At 42.5% G+C, this 20430-nt stretch overlaps 2 long non-coding RNA genes and 1 other non-coding gene across 6 annotated transcripts in view; 1 reads left to right on the forward strand and 2 right to left on the reverse strand.

Moving 5' to 3' along the window:
* Positions 1-7513: 7513 nt before the first annotated feature.
* LOC112641728 (U6 spliceosomal RNA) lies at positions 7514-7620 on the reverse strand. The gene has a single exon (XR_003124799.1). It is a non-coding gene; the product is annotated as a U6 spliceosomal RNA (small nuclear RNA).
* Positions 7621-12160: 4540 nt separating this feature from the next.
* Positions 12161-19647, reverse strand: LOC112640025 (uncharacterized). Its single transcript, XR_003123817.3, has 3 exons — positions 19453-19647; positions 13291-13459; positions 12161-13205 (listed from the first exon to the last, which is right to left on the reverse strand). It is a non-coding gene; the product is annotated as an uncharacterized LOC112640025 (long non-coding RNA).
* The window catches only part of LOC112640019 (uncharacterized), a 53000-nt gene continuing 52152 nt past the window's right edge, over positions 19583-20430 (forward strand). For all 4 annotated transcript variants that reach the window (XR_004811624.2, XR_003123813.3, XR_004811625.2 and 1 more), the window contains exon 1: positions 19583-19751. This is a non-coding gene — a long non-coding RNA (uncharacterized LOC112640019). The remainder of the gene's footprint in view (positions 19752-20430) is intronic.

Here is a 20430-nt window from a genome sequence, read left to right on the forward strand (position 1 = left end):
CTCTTCATTTTAAGGATGTGCATTTCTTTTCCCAGTCCCTTATTTATATTTCCCTAGGTTGAAAAAGTGCTATTAATTACTAATCTGAATACCTTTAAATTAGTTAATATATTTTAATTTGGGTTTTTTTTAACGACATGATTCCTAAAGGTATATAAAGTTTAACATAAAAAAATTCTTTGCCAAGTTCATAGAGGTTTATTAGGTTCTGAGAATATCATGAAGCCTTAATAGGTACTGTTGATCATTTAGAAGTTTATGTGCCAGAAAAGCCTTTATGTTTGTGACTTTATTTTTCATTCTTTATTCTGTGGGAGCAGTGAGCACAGGAAAAACAGTTAGGAGATGACCGGGATCATCCCGAGAGATGTCAACCTGGGAAGGGCAGTAAACGGGGTCCTTCTCCTTCCCGACATGCCATTTTGACGTGTGAGAACTAACATCCCGACATCTGTTAGCATCAGTTACTGCACATACATTGTATTCTTAAAAGCTCTTGAGAATCTGGTAAAAGTCATGAATCTTTTCTCTGGAAAAGTGTACCTATGCATATATATATGCAAATTCTGTATACAGTATCTCCCATTGCGTTGCACTGCAACCTGATAACCAGAACAGTAGAAAGCAGAGGCCCCTGTGGAACATAGCTACACAGTGAGCTTTTTTCAAGCGAGCTTGCCTCTCAAGGTCTGTCATAATTAATCGAACCAGTGCTTGGCAGGCATAGGATTTGTGTGGGTGTGGGTGTGCAAAGCTGTATAATGGATAATATGAGGCGTTCAAAGACAAAAGGCCTATTTCTTAAGATGTGTATGTGGGAAACAAGGCATGCACTCTGCTAGGTAGCATAAAAGGTGGGGAGAAATCTAGAGATTCAGAAGGAGAATATCTTTGAGAGAGAAGTAAGTAGGGAGACTTCAAGGTAGAGCGTGTGAGCTACAGAAGAGTTGATTTGGACATTCCTAGTTGATTTGGACATTCCTAGAGGGGGAGGAGGGGCTGGCGAAAGGGACAGAAACAAAATGATGTGAACCAAGACCATAGTATTTTGGGGGAACCACCAGTGATTCAGTGTAGTTTCGTTAGCATGTGGATGGCCAATTAGTTTCATCTTGGGTTCCTGCCCTGACGGTAGCATTCTCATGAGAGGCATGTTGAGGAACATGCTCAAGCAGCCCGGGGCTTGGCTGGAGAGGGCGCTGTGATTGATGAGCAGGATCTGCTGCCGAGGTATGCGGAGTGGCTCTTGGTATTGCTTTAAGGAATGAGCCCCGCGAAAGCAAGACCACGTGCTCGACCGCAACCTAGTGCCTGCTACAGCGCCTGGCACGTACAAGGAGCTCATAAAACAATGGGGTAAATGAGTGTATGAAGGTAGGAGTGTGTGCCGATGCCGGTTGGGATCACCGATTCTGGGCAGGAGTCAGGTTTGAGCCAAAGTTCTATTATTAAGCAATAATGAGCTAATAGCAGAGTTTTGAACTTGACTCAGCCATGTAATCTAATCGTGAAATCAATGGTACGTTAATGAAAATGGGCGTAGTTGTACTCCTTATTTATTTAAAAGATTTATTTGTTTATTTTAGAGAGTGAGCAAGCAGGGAGAGGGGCAGAGGGGAAGAGAGAATCCTGAAGCAGACTCCCCACTGAGCGTGGAGTGGGGCCCTGGGACCCCGAGACCATGACCTGAGCCATCCACAGCCAAGTGCCAGCTGCCCAACCAACTGAGCCACCCAGGCACCCCTGTTTATTTATTTTTAAAAATGTATTTATTTGAGCAGGAGGGAAGGACCGGGGAAGGGGCAGAGGGAGAGGGAGAGAGAATTTCAAGCAGACTTCACGCTGAGCCCCACGACCCCCAGGCCACAACCTGAACCGAAATCAAGAGCTGGATCCTTAACCGACTGAGCCCCCCACCCCCACCCCGGGTGTCCCTGGCTGTGCTCTTTTTAAAATCAGGTGGTTCCTTTGGCAAAGGACTAACCCGAGGACCATAGTTTGGTATTTCAGTAAGGAATCCCCTCAAAGGCCAGAGACCAAAGCTTCCAGTTCTATTTGTTAATCAAATCAGTAACATTTAATATCCTTTCTACGTTTTTACATAATGAGGAGAGGAGAATTTCCGCCGACTCCTCTAACCTTTAATAAATGTCAACTTCTTAAACTCAGCACCACTGACATGCACGTCCTGATAGCATCAGTTGTGTGGTGAGTGTGACCTCGGGGAGCCGTCACCCCGGCCCCGGCCTTCCTGGTTCCTCTGAGATCAGGCGGGGGTACGGGGGTCCGCAGGGGCTACGGCCCGACTGCTAGGTTTCTATCTGTCCTGGTGGTGCCCTGGCCCTGCTCCTGAGAGGAGGGAAGGACCATCTTACTTAGTATTGTCAGAATAGCACAGTATCTGACGCATAGGAGTCAGTAAACACTTGAGTTTACCTTTACAGCCCTTTTATTTTTTCTTTCTTTTTTTAAATTTTTTATTTCTTTTATTTTTTTATTATTATTTTTTATTTTTCTCTTTTCGCAGCATATTTCATACTTTGATGTGTCACTATTTTATCCCCCACGTGGGATTACAATTTTTAGTGCAGAAATACATTCATACTCCAGGGTTACACCAGCCCTGGTTTTCATCTGTTTTCTGGTCCCCTCCGGACGCTGCTAGATCCCGAATCCTTACTTGCAGGCGCAGTGCGACCGGAGATTGTTCTGGAAGCATGTCCAGCTTTCTTAGGTGTAGGCTGTGTCCTCTAGTCCAGGCTCCCCATTCCCTTGGCCTCCCAGCCCAACTGGGTTTGGGATCGAGGGGGAGTCAGACAGCTAGTCCAGCGGCTGAATGCGCTAGGGCCAAGGTCTCGGCATCTGGTAGACATCAGCACCTTTCCTGAAGCTTCTGAAACGTGCAAGCGCCTCGGCCTCACCTCAGACTTCCTGAGTCAGAATTTCCCAGGGTTTTCAGAGCTCCGGGCAGGTATATATGAAGATGATTTTAGTGCAGCTTTAATCTAAATTATTTAGGAAATGCAGACTTTGGAGAGAGTACGTGTGGCTGGACAGTGGCCACGTGGTGGGAACAGAATGAGTTTCTGGAACACCCGGGGGGCTAAGGTAGCGAACTGAGGAATGCCTGCTACGTGCCAGGTGTGCATGTTAGAGGAAGCAGCGTTGACAGATCAGGAGTCACCAAATCTGTTTTTTGTTTTTCTTTTTCTGAGGTCATTTTGGTTTTTAATCCTCAGGTGTATCAGTTTCCTAGGACTATGTAACAAGTTACCACAAAGCCGGGGGCTGACAGCAAGAGAAATGTGCCCTCTTACAGTTGTGGAGGCCAGAGCCCTGACACGAAGGGGTCAGCAGAACCATGCTTCCTCCAAAGGCCCTAGAGGAGGATCCCTCCTCACCTGTTTCAGTTTCCGGCAGCTGCAGGCAGGTGTTCCTGGGCCCGTGGCCCTGTCGCTCAGGTCTCGGCCTCCACCTCACGTAGCTTTCCCCTCCACGCCCGGGTCTCTCCTCTGTGGGCCTCTAACAGCACCTTGTCATGGCATGGAGGCCCCACCGAATAATCCAGGGAGGACTTCAGCTTGAGATTCTTAACTACGTGTGCAAAGACCCTTTTTCCAAATGGGGTAAGGTTCACAGGTTCTGAGGATATGGACCTGCCTTCTTGGGGGCCACCATTTAAACCACTACACCAGGGAAAGGGGCCTTACAATCTTTTCTTCTACTGTTATTCCTTTTACAAAATGGTTAAGATGAATAAATACTTCTTTTTGAGCAACACTGTAGTCCTGTCTTCAGAATCTATGAGCATTTTTTGTACATATTTGGTTTAAGGTGTGATCTGTCGTCTCCATTTCATTTTTTATTTATTTATTTTTTTTTCCATTTCATTTTTTTAGATGTAATAACTGGCATTGACCAGGAGACTCATTTCACGTTGACAAACTTTAGTAGAAACAATAAAATAATTATTGGGCTGTATAATAATTTAGAAATTATTATAATGGTCAAAAAACTTTAATTATTCGAAACTTACAGGAAAGCGTCTTTGATCATCATCAACCATTTCATTCTCTGGTATGCATGTGAATGAACTTGCTTCTCTTCACCTTGACCACACTACCTAAAAAGCACCATAATCATAAATGACATGCTTTCATTTTTGACCATCTGACCTTGTAATGATAAAAGCAGGGTAGGCACTTCCTGGAAACCAGAGACATTTGAAAGTGAAAGATCAACTCCAGGAAATCTGTGGTTTCAGACAATAAATACTGAACCACTTTGCCAAAATCCATTGAAATATCACACTTTAGGTCTAGATGTTAATTTTTCAAGTGACAGGATTCTGGCTATTTATTCGAAAGTAGAGATTTAAATAGTTCTGGGTACTTGGTACCTGAATCCAGTATGTTTCCTGTAGGAACGGCTTAGTACCTTTGGGTTCTGATAATAGGGACACATTGTAAGATTATGAAACAATATTAGATGCCTTAGCTGAAGTGATTTGGAGCATACGTTTGAAATCATTATTTTCTCAACCTCATGGTGTCTTAATGCCTTGGCCTTTTCTCTGTGTTTGCAGCCAAACGTCTCTCCAGCAGACCCTCAGCGTCAAGCCCCTGTGGAAGAGTGTGGGCTACTTCACTCAGGCGTCTCTCGTGGAAGCTCAGGTGTCGGCTGCTCTGGGGGTGAACTGCCCCTGTCTTTTGGGGACTTGGGGTTTGAGTGTGAGCATTTATTTGTCTCAGTGGGAGTCTGCTCATTGAGGGCCTGTCTTTCTGAAATGGCTCCAAATGTTTGTTTTACCCAGGATATCACTTTCATTCATCTTTTAAAAACGTTTCTCTCCCTTTTTGCCCTAGGATGTATTCCTTCTAAAATTACATTAACATTTTCAAAAAATTCTCCTCTGTAGGCTCTCGCAGACATGGAAATAAGAATTGTTCATCCTCAAAAAAAAAAAAAAAAAAAAGATTTGTTCATCCTCAGGATGGCAGTTTTGTAGAAAACTAAAAATATATTACTTGGGAAAAAAGGAAAGCATTTGGCCTTTTGGATTCTTGTTCCCAGGAAATTCCTGGATAATTTTTCAAAGAGATCGAACTCTGGACTCAATGGTAGGAAACTTTAAAATTAACATACCACATTGCTGTGTCTAAAAGAAAAATAAATGAATGAGACACTTCCAGGGGCTTACAAAATTGTTTTTTCTATAGGCCGGACAAAGCTATAATTTTAATAGGCTGCTCTTCCCAAACAGACCTTCTAAACTTAACAAAAATCTGTCCATTTTTTTCATGTGGTGCAGTAGACAAAGATCTATAGACAGAAACTTAACTTCTACAGATTATTAATTTCTATACACATTTCAATCATACAGACTAATGAGGAACTTCATTGAAAGTTGACAGGTTCCATTTTAAGACATTTTATTTCCAAATGAATCAGTTTTTTCTTTTCTTCCCTCGGGTGTCATTGTTATATCAAATCTGTTATCAAGGTAAAAATATTTGTTGAATTAATCTTTTTTTTTCTATTTTCCTTGCCACCACTTATGTCTAGGTTTTTAGGACTTCATTCCTTGATTACCACAATAGGCTTAAAAAAACCCATTTTATTATGGAAACATTCAAACATGCAGAAGTAGACAGAATAGTGTTTGGCACCCCATGTGCCTATCAGGAAGCTTCATCAGTTATAATCATTTTATTATTTTTGTTTCTTCCCCCTTCGTTTTCTCTTAAAGATGTGAAAGCCCGCCCCACTCATCACAGAATGTCAGTGTGTATTTCTAGTTGATAAGCAATTTGTGTCTCCCATAGCTTTCGAATTATTCTTTCTCTAATCTTATTTTTCTCACCAATCCAACAATTTCTAACTATTTGGCATACTTTTATGAAACCTAAGAAGGTTTCAAAGGCTCAGGATTGCTTATTGAATCAAATGCAAACTCTCGTCCTGATTTACAAAGCCATCTTTTCTTTAGTTTCCCCCATCTGTTTGGTTATCCATTATTCCCAAATAGGCTGTCAGGTGGGTCTCCTCACTACTCAGCTGTTGCCTTGATTTTTCCCGTCTCTGGTCTTGCTCTTGCCTACCCAAATTCTCTGCATCCTAGAAAGCTCTGCTTGGGTGGTGTCACTTCTATGAAGATTTTCCCAGCTCATACTGACTTCTTTCTGCCCTGAACACTTGGAATTTAAGCATAGTTCCTTAAAGTCTGGTGTGTGTGTGTGTGTGTGTATATATATATATATATATATATATATATATATATATATATATATATTCTAGTGTATATATATATATAGTATATATATCTAGAATATATATATATTCTAGTCTTAATTACTGTAATCTGGGAAGTAGGTTCTGAGTCACTGACTGGCAGTATTTGTTTTTAAAGACAACTTTAAGATGTTTGGGTGAATGGTATCTCTAGGGTTACAAGAAAGGTCAGTGGTGCTGCACAAAATCTAGCATCAGTATGATACGTGGAATTCTAGGATTGGATTCGTAGTGTCTACCCCCGGTGTTACTCCTGTGATTACGCTATATTACATGACCAAAGTGATTTTCCAGATGTGATTAAGGTTAGTAATCAGTCGACCTTAAGGTAGGGAGACTATCCAGGTGCACCTGGTCTAATCACACGAGCCCTTTAAAGGAAGGGAGTCCTTTAAAGGACTCTGGCTGGTCACAGAAGAGGAAGAGAGATTCTAAGCCTGAGAAGGATTACACCTACAATTATTGGCTTTGAAGGTGAAGGAAGGGGGGGCCATGAGCCAAGGAATGCAGGTAGTTCCCAGATAGCCAGAAGGAAAATGGGATCTCAGTCCTACATGCCCAAGGAACTGAATCCTACCAACAGGCTGAATAAGCTTGGAAGTAGACTCTTCTCTAGAACCTTCAGATAAGAGCCCTGCCCAGCTGACTCCTGTGGTTTGGCCTTGTGATACTCCACGCAGAGAGGGGAGTACCACCAGGACCATTCAGTTTTCGGACCTGCCGAACTGCCAGATAATAAATGGCTGGTGTTTTAAGCTGCTGCGTTAGTGGTAATTTGCTATGCAGCCATGGAAAACGAATAAAGTAGATAACACAGGATTTGAACTCATGGTAAGTTTTATGCATTTTCTGCTGTTTGTCTTCCCCTCAGTTTTACTGAGCTATAACTGACATACAGCACTGTAGGTAAGTTTAAGATATGCTGCATAATGACTTGACATCCATGCATCTGAAGTGACTGCCACAGGAAATTGAGTTACCATCTGTCACCTCATATAGTTAACATTTTTTGTTTTTCCTCATGATGAGAACTCTTAAGATCTGCTCTCTTAGTAACTTTCAGATGTACCACACAGCAATGTTAACTACAGTCATCAGGTACAATGCATCGTCAGTGCTTACTTATCTTGTAAGTGCAAGTTTGTACCTTTTGACCACCTGCACCCAATTTCCCCACCCCCACTCCCTTCCTCTGGTAACCACAAGTCTCTTCTCTTTTTCTATTTTTTTTTTTTTTTTTAGGATTTTGTGTGTCATCCTTGTGCAGAGGTCATGCTAATGTCCTCTGTATCACTCCAGTTTTAGTACATGTGCCGCTGAAGTGAGCATCCTGCTACCTTATTAGGGCTCCAAATCCATAAGGGAGGTTTTCCAACAGATGGAGGCACTCAACATGTGTGGTCATTGCGCAGGCTAGTGGTGCCCTTAGTTTATGATGCTTTGCTTTGGTCCATCAATTTCTGACTATAGATAGGAAAACTTGAAGGAGAATAAGGTCTAGCTTTCCTTTTTTTTTTTTTTTTTTAAGTCTTTAGGAGGGTCCTTGAGGAGCGGGAGGTAATTAGAGCAGCTTATGTGGCCGGTATTAGTGTTGGTTTGTTATACGGTCGGACTAATCATTACCTCTGATCTGAGACTGGGCAGGTTTTGTAGGGTATGTACCCCTAAGCTCGGCAGGCAGCCAAGATTTCTGATGATAGAACTTGCTTAAAAAATAAACACAGAGACTCACTTGCTTCGGGAATTGGTCAACAAATAGTTAATGAGGATATGTAGGTAGATGGGAACTGAAATTACAGTTTCTTCTGCGGCTCAGAATCCGAGACGATGGGCAGGAGACCGTTTAATGGGCAGCTGTGTCTGCAGCCCTGCACATATTACACAAACACATGGTTAGACATTTATTTGGGGTGCCTGCGTATGGTTCATAAAGAACTTGTTCCTTATAGAGTATACTGCTGAATGACTCCTTGCAGGATGATGATGAAGCTACAGCTTCTAATTTAAAGAGTTAGGCAACTATCCTTTTAAAAATTGACTTTGTGAGGTATAGTTTGCATACAGTAAGAGGTATTTTTAAATGTATAGTTCATCAACTGCATACACCCACACAACCATCACCACAGTCAAGAGACAGCACATTTTCATCAACCAGGCAGTTCCCTTGTACACACCCCTTGCACTTGATCCCTCTCTCCATTCACTGCTCCAGGTAACCATTGATCTGATTTCTATAGATTAGATTATAGATTAGTTTTGCCTCTCTGGCACAGCATAGAAATGGAACCATACAGAATGTACTCTGGTGTTCAGTCTCTTTCACTCAGCATGACGTTTTGATTCGTCTATGTGGTTGCATTTAATAGTAGGATATTTTTATTGCTGGGTAGTATCAATAACACAATTTGTTAGCCATTCACCTATATTTATTTATTTATTTATTTATTTATTTATTTATTTATTTATTTATTTATTTTTTAGCCATTCACCTCTTGGTGGACATTTGGATTATTCCAGTTTTTGGCTATTAGGAATAAAGTTGCAAGGACAGTCTTTGTGTGGAGCTATGATTTTTGTTTCGTTTCGGTAAATGCCGAGGCATGGAGTAGCTGGTGCAGATGATGAGTGTCTGTTTAACTTTAAAAGAAACTGTCAAACTGTTTTCCAAAGCGGTTGTGTGATTTTTCAATTTCATTGGCAATGTGGAGGAGACCCAGCTACTGTCCACCTTCCTTAATACTTGGTATTGTTGGTTTTTTCTTAAAGTGCTAGTCTTTTTTTTTTTTTTTTTTAAGATTTATTTATTTATTTCGGTGGGGGAAGGACAGAAAGAAAGGGAGAGAATCTCAAGAAGACTCCCTGCTGAGTAGGGGCCCCCAAATTGGGGAACATATAGGTAAAATAATGTTATTGGGGTGTCATATCTGCTAAGTGGCAGTTCTAGGAGGTCTATAGGAAGTCCTTAAGAATTTCCATTATGGAAATGTACACGGCAGAAAGGGTCTTAGAAAGAAACAGAAAATTTATTACTGTGTACATGAGAAGGGAAGTTTGTGAGGGTATTTGTGAGTGTGTGTATGTGTATGCAAGAGTGCAGAATATGCGAGAGCTCACACCTCAGGATCTTCCCAGATGTGGCACTCTCCCTTGACCATCCTCTTCACTTTTAGTCAACCTGACTTATCCTTAGGGTTTAGCTTTTTTGGTGGGAGGAGGGGCAGAGGGAGAGTGAGAATCTTTTTTTTTTTTAATAGGTTTTTTAAAAAAATATTTTATTTATTTATTCATGAGAGACACACAGAGAGAGAGAGAGAGAGAGAGAGAGGCAGAGGGAGAGAGAGACTTTCAAGCAGAATCCATGATGAGAGTGGAGCCCAACACCGGGCTCCATCTCATGACCCTGAGATTGTGACCTGAGCCGAAATCAAGTCAGGTGCTCAACCGACTGAGCCACCCAGTCCCCCCCATGGTTCAGCTTTGACATCACCACTTCAGGGAAGCTTGTTGCATGCTTTCATATTTTGTTGCTCTTTAGTTTTTTCTATCACAATTGTAATTGAATTTACAGAGATATATCTTTAGTGAATATCTTTTCAAATGTACTGCAGGCTCCATGGGGCCCATTTCCCAGTTTCTGGCATGGAGTATGTACTATTTGTTGAATATGTGTATTTGTTGAATGAATGAATGAATATCCAAGAGTAAGTAGGTTTCCTTTCTCAGAGTCCTATTCTGAGAAATTCATTCTTTTTGGTGTATAGGTCTATGAGTTTTTACTTAAACAAAAAGTCATGTAGCTACCATAAGAGTCCAGATATAGAGTAATTTTATCTGTTCCCTGTGGGCACCCCCCCAAATTCCCTTTTAGTAACCCTTTGTGACCAAATTTTACCCTCAACCTTTGACCTCTGGCAACTCCTGAGAATTGCTTATTTTATATTACCCTGAGCTCTTCTTTTCTTTCCATCCTGCCTTGTGTGTATTTCAGCTGTCTTACCACTCAATAGTACTCTTGTACATTTTATCAGAGAAATGAAATTAATGCAGATAGTTGCCTCACACCAAATTTATGCTCCACACGGAATCATTTCAGTAAATAAACTGTACTTGACTACTTTAGGAATAAGAAGAGAGACACTAGGTCACCTGGGTTTTTGTTTATGGCCTATTGTTTTTACTCTCTTAGTAGCTCTTAACATCTGTACGCACCTCTATTACCCCTGCTTTAATTCAGTTTCATGATCTTGTCTAGGTCATTGCCATGGCCTCCGCCCTGATTCCTTGCCTCTGATACTTCCTTGCTTACACTTCATCTCTACATTTCACCCAGGGTGAACTCAGACTTGAAGACTGAGAGCTCTTTGGTAGTAACCTCTGGAGCCTCAGTACCCAGGCATGCTACTCAGAGCTCTTCATGAGGCCCCTGCTTACTTCTTCAGGGTCATCATTTTTAAGGGTCTTGTTTCTTGCACTCTGTGGTGTTCCAGATGTTCCAGATTATTTGATATTTTATAAATGTGCCATGCATTTTATGGCTTTTTAAAAGCTTCTGTTCATGCTGCCTTGAAAGCCTTTTGTGGCTTTATCTGTTCAGTGAATGCCTACTAATGATTGAAGACTATACAGGCTATCTCCTGCCTTCCCAAAGACCTGTTGACTATTCCCTCTTTTGTCCTGGTAGTAACCTGTCCAACCATCTGCCTAACACCCATAGTTCCTTATGCACACCTGCATTCACATATTTGTCTCCACTCACTAGAAACACAGCTCTTTGAGGCCCAATCTGTTTCTTACTCATCTTTGAATCCTCAGTGCCTAGCACAGTGCCTGCCATACAGTAGGTGCTCAACAAACATTTGCTGAATGCATCAATGGAAAGGTTTATATTGTATATAAACCTGAGCATTTTAATGGTTTATACAGACCTGTTTTACATTTATCTTTTCTTGATATTTTGGAAAATTTCTATCAACTACTCTCCCATTTTCATGAGAAGCTAATGATCCTATTTTGTGTGGTCACTTGAAGTTCTAACCTTCTATTAGTCGCTATGCTTCTATATCTGTGTGACCTGGTTAGTTGGCATTATTTCAGCTGGGCTTACCCAGGGCTGTTTGCGTATAGAAACTCAACTTGCAACTATGGAAGTGAAAAAGGGGAAAATAGGAGATGTCGAAAGTGAACATGAGTTTCCCATTCGTGGCTAACTGACTTTGAGCTTCCTCTCCATTGAGGCTCAGAGTAAAGTCAAAGCTCTCATTATGTGCTCAGGTCATGCTGTTAGTCAGCTATTTATTAGTTGTATTCAGTGCCCTATTAACTTTATGGACTTTCACCTCAAGGATCTTAGTCCTTGAGGTGAAAGGTGTTTGGGTGCAACGTATTTACCATTAAAGTGGAGATACAGTCCTTCTATGGGAAAACAAAGACAACAAATCCTCTAAAAATATTCTGTCCAACTCATCACATCTTTTCATCATAAAAAAGCAAACACTAGTGTAGGAAAGGATTCTTACTAACAAAGTAATCATATTTGTGATCAGTCAGCTCTTGGTCAGGAATGAGGGAAGGTGGGAGATGGGAGGTAATAGTTTGTGTCTTCATCTCCTTATGACCAGGATTTGGGGCTGGGTAGGACTCCCCGTTGAATGCCTCCAAGTATAATCTTGGAGCTCTCTGGAAAGGAAACTGTCCTCTCTTAGGACAGTTATATATTCTAGGAAAGATCTAAGTTGTAAAGAAAGTGTTTGGCACCCTGATTTCAAATTTTCATATTACTAATTTAGGTTGCAGTGATATTTCTCTCAAATTTTCATTTTCACTAGGATCAATAAGGAAGCTTGTTAAAACAGACAGCCCTGATTTCTACTCCTGGATACTCTGGTTCAGTAGGTTTGGGATGGACCCTGGGAAGATGAATGCATAACCATCTCTTGGGGTGATTCTGATACACAAAGAAGGAAAACTCTTTTTCCTTGGATTGTTGGAGCAGGACAGGACAATGGGATCATTCTGGAAGACGTCCTTGGCATTCCGAGGTTGTTGATGGACCAAAACAGTTCCATAAAAATGGGTTCAAAACACTGGGACCATCTGTCCCAAACCTTATCTATTTTTGATGTCTGGATGTCCGTTTGATCTTGTGGGAATCACTCACGAGCAGAAAGCATAGGTGGCACCCAAGAAGGAGTCAGGCTGAAGAAAAGCATGAGGAGTGTGCTGGAAGATGTACTATTAAATTCTGCTGGGGTGAAGATTCCACTGAACTGAGTTTGTGGAGTACCACAGACGCACTGGGGAGAACATTGAGCTTGCATCATTGCACCCTCCTGCTATGACTTATGTCCTGGCTTTATAGACTTTCACCCCAGCCAACCTAAAGTTTGGACATATTTGATGTGTGGTTGTACAAATAGGATGGAGGCTGAGCAGAGATAAAAGATGCACAGGGGCTGAAGGGGTGGACAGATATGTGGAATGCTGTCTCTTAACCTGCTTTCTGCTGTGAGTTGAATTCCGAAGGTTGGTTCAGTTCTCCAGGTTTGGTTCGGGTCTCCAGAAGGTAGGCTTGGTTTCCATGTCCGTAGCCTTTTCTGCTGGATGAGCTCTGGAATTAGGGGTGTCTAGTGGTAGGGTGGAGAATGGTGGTAGCTGAGGGCTTTCACTGAACTTTCATTGAATAATAAATAACTTACACCAGATGGCTGAGACACATGGAATTTTCAGAGAGACCTTTAAGGCATCCATTTTCCAGGTACTATTTTGATCTTGGGACTTTTGAGGGTGAGAGCTACACACCCAGGCCCGGTGGCAGACTGCAGAAATGCCTCAGCACATTTTAGAAACCTGAGGGTTAGCTGTCCCAGGAGTGGTGGATCACCGTGGTTTGTTTTTGAAGAAAAGATTTCCTGAAACTGACAAGAGCAATTTTGCATCATTTCTGGGGCTGAGACAATTAGTAGAAATTGCACTGTTTTTTAAATAATAAGGCATAATTACCTCGAGGTTTGGAAAATTCGAACAGTGTGCCCAATACAAGAAGGAAGGTAACTTCGAGGTATTGCGTTCGATCCCTGGAAATCACGTTTGTCCCACTCTTTCAAGAGCTTCTCTGGTTATGTGTTGCCAGCCCAGGATAATCCAGGGCTACTTTTCCCCACAAGCATCCCTGAATTTCAAATGTAAATGGGGTGGGTGAAGACCTCTGACCTGCCCCTCGTCCCTCTAGAGTACAGTACCCCAATACCTGCTATTGCCAAGCCCAGACAATATTACTCAAGGATTTTGCTAAGGGATCACTTGGGTAAGACATAGTCTTACAGTCTCTCTTGTCTGCTAAATGGCAGTGGCATTGGAGCCATTCACAGCAGGGTGAGACCTTTCTGGATGTCTGACTTGGAGCATGCCATCTGGTCTACCAAGCCTTCGTGTTCTCCCCTTAAAATATTATCACCCATAACTTGCACGGGTTGAGTAATACATATGTAAAGCAGCCGGTGGACAACAGACCCAATATATTGTATACTTTCCTTGGAGAGAAAACCCTTTCAGAAGGGCCTTAGAGTTACTCTTGGTGACTGACTGCACTCTCCCAGAGTAGGGCAGACAGGAGGGTAGATCTACCGGGTGACACTGAGAAGGAAAACAAATCTCATTTGGAAGAGTAGGTAAAGTTGAGCCTGTCAAGAGCAAACAACCTGAGGCATTTCTCTTGGTAGATGGATTCCTGTCCTGCTTGTCTGTACTTTGGCAAAAACATGTGTGGGCAAATATCTTATTTGACATTGTCCTAAAAAGGCCGAGCTCCTGTGACCATGCTTGCGTGTCTGGCAAACGCTCTCTAAAGGGCAACGTCCTTTAAAATATGCAGACATAAATTTGTGTGTTTTCTGCAAATTAAGTTTTAGTATGTATTGTCTCATTTGCTTTGTTTCCTTCACACTGTCGCATGGGGGGCTATTATTGATCTGAGAAATTGGTCCTGAGCATTGGTCTTGACTCTAATCGAGACACTTTGGCTCCTGAACTTTCATTGGGATGAAAGTAGTGGCCAAGGCCTTCCTCACCCACTCCAACTCCTCTTTTCTTGACCAGCCAGCCCTGTAATTTGCATTTCAGAAGTCCTGAGTCTGGGCATTGTTTAAACAAGGACAGTCATTTTACGAAGTCTCTGGGATCGTTCTATGTAGGTCTATGTTAGGATGGTCAGAAAAGGGAAATCATCTTGGTAAGAAACTGGAGAAACTGCTGAGTATCAAAAAAAAGGAGAAGGAAATACATTATTTATTACACACACACACAAAAAAGAGAGAACATTTGAGATACTAAAACAAAACCCGATTTGAATAATTATGACTCTATCATCCACATGAGTTGATGGTCTTGCCAGTGAGATTCCCTGAAGGCTATTCTAAAACCTTGCTGAGCAACCACTGCAACAAAATTGTTTAAAAAAACAAAGACCATTTTGCTGGTTCCCTGTTGTGGTTATGAGACAGATTTGGTAATAAAGTGCTATTTAAAGTATGAGCTGTAGTTTTCTGCAGCTGATTTCATTAATTGTAACAAAAGAACATTGAACATGGGTTGACCCTTATGGAGCTGTAGCTTTTAGTCACATCAATTATTTAAATTTCACCCCATTCTTGAAAGATTAGTAAATATTTTTCTTTTTTCTGTCATGGGAGAAGCTCATATATGGATAGTAAGAGTAATAAATATGGTACTTTAGAAAGTTGTTTACTTCTTCCCCATAGTATTTATTATAATTGAAATTCTTTTTTTTATTTTTTTATTTTTAGTTTAATAGAATTGGCCTGGGGAGGTAGTGAAGGAAGAGGCAGGCCCTGTTGTGCTTCATGATTATGCTGCAAGTTAAATCATTACTCTGGCTTTGGCTGGTGACTGAATGGGACACCCTTTTATCTGAAGAGTAAGAGGCTGTGGTTGCCAATGGAGAGATATGAAAACTCTGGCACTCAATGTGTTATTTTTCTACTCTTTGTTTTCACATCTCTGACATCTATATACCTTCCCTACCCACACAGATCTGTACATGCTTTAAACATTACTGACTCTAGAGTAATGTGATTTTCTTGCTTTTTTTTTTTTTGATTTTCTTTTTTGACAAACACACCTGGATTTGTATATCCACATGCAGCCCATCTCCTTCAAAATGAAAGCGTATTTCTACATTATTGCCATTTGTTAAACTTTTGGAATTTCATTATTTTGGAGCCTTTTGATTTTTTTTTTTTTAATGCCTTCAAGGGAGTTAATTTTTGCTCCTTAGAGTAGAGTTGATTTTGGAAGGAGTGGAATGTCATTTGAAGCTAGGTGAGGTAGATGATCATGCTGAATAACATAAATTGTGGTAAAACATGGGCAATCCTGCCTGAGGAGTTCCAATTTCTGGTTGTTCTAATATATATATATTTTTTATCAAGAGCTTTTTATAAAGGAAAATGATTTTCTGATCTCAAAGCCTCCCTTTTGCAGAGTCAAAATGTCAAGGATCTGCCTGATGGAACTTGACCTGACCTTCCAGACTCGTTTCCCACGACACTGCCACTAACTGTAGTCATGTGAACTCAATGACCTTCCCTCAAGACTCCCAGCTCTGTGCCTTTGCTCATGTTGTTTCTTATGAAGTAGGCTTTCCTCTTTATTTTCATTGATTTGTATTTGTTACTCCTGCATTTCAGAAAAGTTTTATTTAAAATTTTTTCAAGGTCCATTGTTCTCAAGATTTTATTTGTTTATTCACTTGAGAGAGAGAGAGAGAGAAAGAGACGGAGAGTATAAGCAGCAGGGTGAGGGCAGCATAGAGAGAGGCAGACTCCTTGCTGAGTGGGGAGCTGGACGCTGGGCTCCATCCCAGGATGCTGGGATCATGACCTGAGTGTCCGCTGAAGGCGGACACTTACCGACTCAGCCAGCCGGGTGCCCCTCAGAAAAGTTTGAATATGGCCCTCATCATTACTGTTTAATTCTTATTCCTCTTTAAGGATCTATAGAATGGCAGTTCCCATATCCTCCCAATTGGAAACTAATCTCTCTGAGCTTCCCTAGTATTGTGTTGCCTCTGTTTTTAGTATAGCTATTAGATTCTAAGCTTTTGGTTTAAGTCCCTTCAGTTTTGTAGGTCTAGCCTCTAGCCCAGTTTCTTCTTCTGTTAAATGGGAATTATAATAACAGACCAATAGTCTTCTTTCTTCTTACTGGCCCTGTGCAATTCATTCTTACTCATTTATTTAAAAATAATTTACAGGGCAGCCTGGGTGGCTCAGCGGTTTAGTGCCTGCCTTCGGCCCAGGGCCTGATCCTGGAGACCCAGGATTGAGTCCCATGTCGGCCTCCTTCATGGAGCCTGCTTCTCCCTCTGCCTGTGTCTCTGCCTCTCTCTCTGTCTCTCATGAATAAATAAATAAAATCTTAAAAAAAATAGTCTAAAAAATAATTTACAGATCGACGGCAATGCTGTTGTGCAAGCAATGAGCATATAGAAATTAATACGATGAGTATCTTGTTCCTGTGGCATTCACAGCTTACTAGAGGAGCCGGTGACCTACTGAAGTTATTGCAAATCAGTGCAACAAGTGCCATAGTAGAAATAAGTATGGGGATTGAAGTTGTGACTCAGAGGAGAGAGTAATCAATTCTGCCATTGGGTGGCCAGGGACAGTTCCATGGAACAGAAGACACTAGATCTGGTTCTCAAGGGACAAATAGTGTCACCAAGTAGACAAAGATCAAAAGGGCAATCCCAGAGAGGGAAAAATATATGAAGGCATCAATGTATAAGAAAGTATTATATCTTCAGTCAACCGCAACAGTATGAAATCTGGAGGGTAAGAAATGAGAAGCAAAGGGCAGATTTTGGAGAGCCATGTGTGCTATGCAAAGGAGCCTGGACTTTGTGTGGTTGAAAGGGAAAGTAACTAAATCACAGAGGTAACAGGATTGGGTTGTAATTTAGAAACATCTGGAGTAGTGGGGACTGATGGAAAGGCCAAATGTAATAATACATACTCTAGAATAAAATATGATGCACTTGACAAAGATGAGGAATTTCCAAGTGACTGGTGATGGGATCTGTAATATAAAGCTTACATATTACCTAATAGAAAATGCATCAGCAATGTCTGCCAGAGAAAGACCTCTATTTTCTCCAGTGGATCAAGAAAAAAAATATGTGATTTTAATAGAAAGATTTAAAGAAATGGAAATTCAAACAAATTTGATTATTTTCTGTTAAATCTTATATCCAGGCCCAGTGACCATGAAATACTAAACTTGGCAGACATGGTGTCAGCGAGATGGAGAAGAGGTGAGGAAAGCCTGAGAAAAAGGGGGTACTATTAGTGTAGGACTTTCACAGATCCATGCGCTATGCTCTGCAGTTGTCTTCCACTGAGAGTGCGCCTTTGCTCCCTGGAACCGGGGGAGGAGGGCAGCCTTTCCTCCCCTCCTGGGGTGGGGGTCATTCAGGAAAAGCACTGCCTGAAGTCTTCCTCCATAATGTTCCTTTTAGGCCGAAGAGGGCCAATCACAATGGCTTCAAAATAGGTGTTGCATGGCTAATTTCCCACAAAAAAGTGCGATCTGGAGGGGCCTAGAGTGAGTTGCTTGCATCTGGCAACATAGTAAGTGAGAACCTGCCATTTCCTCATGGCTTCAATGCACATATTGGAAAATTGGCCCCTCCTTGCTCTAGCTTAGGAAAACTCCAGGACTGACCACACCTTTGGATAGTACGGGTTCACCGGGCGGGGGGTGGAGGTGGGGGTGTCAAACATTGGAAAGAGAGAAAGATACCAACAAAAGGCAGAGTTTGAGACCGGGAGTGGTGGGAAATGAGATGGGGGAAAGAGGCAAGAGCTGGATCTCGGAGGGTCTTGAATTCTGTTCAAAAAAGCTGCTATGTGGGAGAGAGGGACCCCAGACATAAGTCAGTCAGGGAAGAATCAGGGTCAGGTTGTAACTTAGAAAGCTTTGAAGGCTGCGGAGGGTGGGTCATGGTCCACAGCAAGCCCAGGGAGGGTAAGATTTGAATTTCCTGTTTGCCCAGCAAGAGCATAGGGATCTGGTAAGGGTGTTGGCATCATACGGCTGTCTGGGTCCCGGAAAACAACTCAGGGGGTCCACGGTTAGCAGGGTGTCAGGTCTTCATCACCCTGTCATCTTTGACTACATAGGAACTTTCTTTGTACCAGCTTCTCAGCTGGAGCCTGAGAACCATTGGTTCTTAGCCCAGATGGAGGAGGAGCCGGGAGCAGGAGGTCTCAGGGGAGCTCCATTAATCACCGAGGAGAGGCAGCCGGCTATAAAACCCACACCCCACACTGGTCCGAATGTGAGCTGGGCACATTTAAAAGTGTGGCTGAACCTCCACAAATACCTCACTCTCCTTTTGCCCTCCCTACCCTTGGGTGAAAATGAGTCAAGCCAGGGAGTACCCAGACAGTGCTGGGAAGGTCTGGTTCTATACAAAGAAGGAGGCTCCATGGTCATCACTGGGGAGAAAGGAAGACCTCCAGAGGGTCCCAGAATGTTCTGATTTTTCTATTTTTTTCCCAATTTATATTTCCTATCTAGATGACTCCACTCTTTAGCTTTCTCTCAAATTTAGTTCCCCCTCGTAGTAAATATCGCCCTTCAGAAAACCTATCCCTGAGCTGCATACTTAACAGAGCCTCAAAATTTGCCAGTGAACTTCATATTTTAGTATTTAAGTGTATTTTTATCTTAAAAGTTTGAATCGGAATGAACAAGTAAGATGTAGATGGAATAGATCGATTGATCTCTGGAGGTAGGAAAACAATCTATGTGGCTGCTGTCCCTGACTCTGGCCCAAAAGGCATCTTAGGGCCTCCGTGGCTGTAGCTGGACCCCCCCAGGTGCCCCCCCCCCCAGGCAGCCTGAGTCTGTGGACAACTTTACCCTTTTCTCACGGGGGAGAACGGGGACAAACTAGGGCTGGAATCCAAGCGCAGCAACCCTTGCCTCTGGCAAATGCTGGACCAGTGCCTTCTGTGGCGCCGTCATCACACCCTGGTGTGCTTTGCTGCCCTTGGCAAATGGGGTTGTGCTGCCTCCCTGCCCCCCCTTTACCCTTCCTTTGGCTCGTCTGCCCAATATGGTCAATAGGTAGGGTCTGACCTTTATCAACAGTGGCAGAAATGGTAGGTCCTTAAGCCCTTCCCGGTATGAAGCCCCCTACACAATCTGACCTCGAGTTTTGCGTTCAGGACTGAACTTCCATGAATTGAATTTTGGAGGCTTTTTTTTGTTTGTTTGTATTTTGGCTGAGAAGGATCGGGGGTGGGGGGCAACATCCAGACCTCCTGAATTTCCTGGCAACATGCCATTCCCAGAATCTTTTACAGTCACTTTTCAGACCTTTATGACACCGTCCTCTTGCTCCTAAGATGACTGTCCAAGCCACCTGGACACAGCAGGTTGGTCCCAATTCAAGACGCAGTTTTGAATCATTACCTCTCTCCCTGTCTGACATAAAGAAGTGGGTGGGTGGATGGCTGTAGCAAAATCTGGAAGGAAACCGGTGGGGGGTTGGGGGGACCAGGTGGATGGAATTGTTTCTCAGTGTGGTTGGGTCTCACAGCTCTTTCTGGTTGTTTTGTTTCTACACTTCCAGTCCTCTTTTGACCAACTCCTTCCCCACCTCTTCACCCTGAACCCCCAGAAACCACAACTATAGTCAAATAATAAAGTACACGAAACAAATAAAACTGCCTCTGTGTGAATATGCCTCTCTGGTCACGCCAACCCTGTGAGAGACGCTTCCCTGGTAAACAGTTAACAGGCACACAGCAGACTCTGCACCCTTAAGGCAGGAGGGAGAGGAAGGGCCAGAGCTTCTGGAAAGGTCTGGGCCTGTTGGTACTTGGAAACCCCGGGGGAAGGTGGGGCAAAGGCACTCCCAAGAATCCTGGCAGACTCAAAAGGGAGAGAGAGAGAAAAACCTCCCAGGTTTGCAGCCATCAGGCCACTTGTGCGTCTGACAAAATGTGTGACTTCGTGGGTTTCTTGGGCTTCAGGTTGAGCAAGGGTAGGAGAAATCTGGGACTGCGCGACGATGGATGAGCCGACTTGTGAGCAACCTTCAGTGTAAACTTG

Source organism: Canis lupus, chromosome 33 (assembly GCF_003254725.2).
Source record: "Canis lupus dingo isolate Sandy chromosome 33, ASM325472v2, whole genome shotgun sequence".
Lineage (NCBI taxonomy): Eukaryota > Metazoa > Chordata > Mammalia > Carnivora > Canidae > Canis > Canis lupus.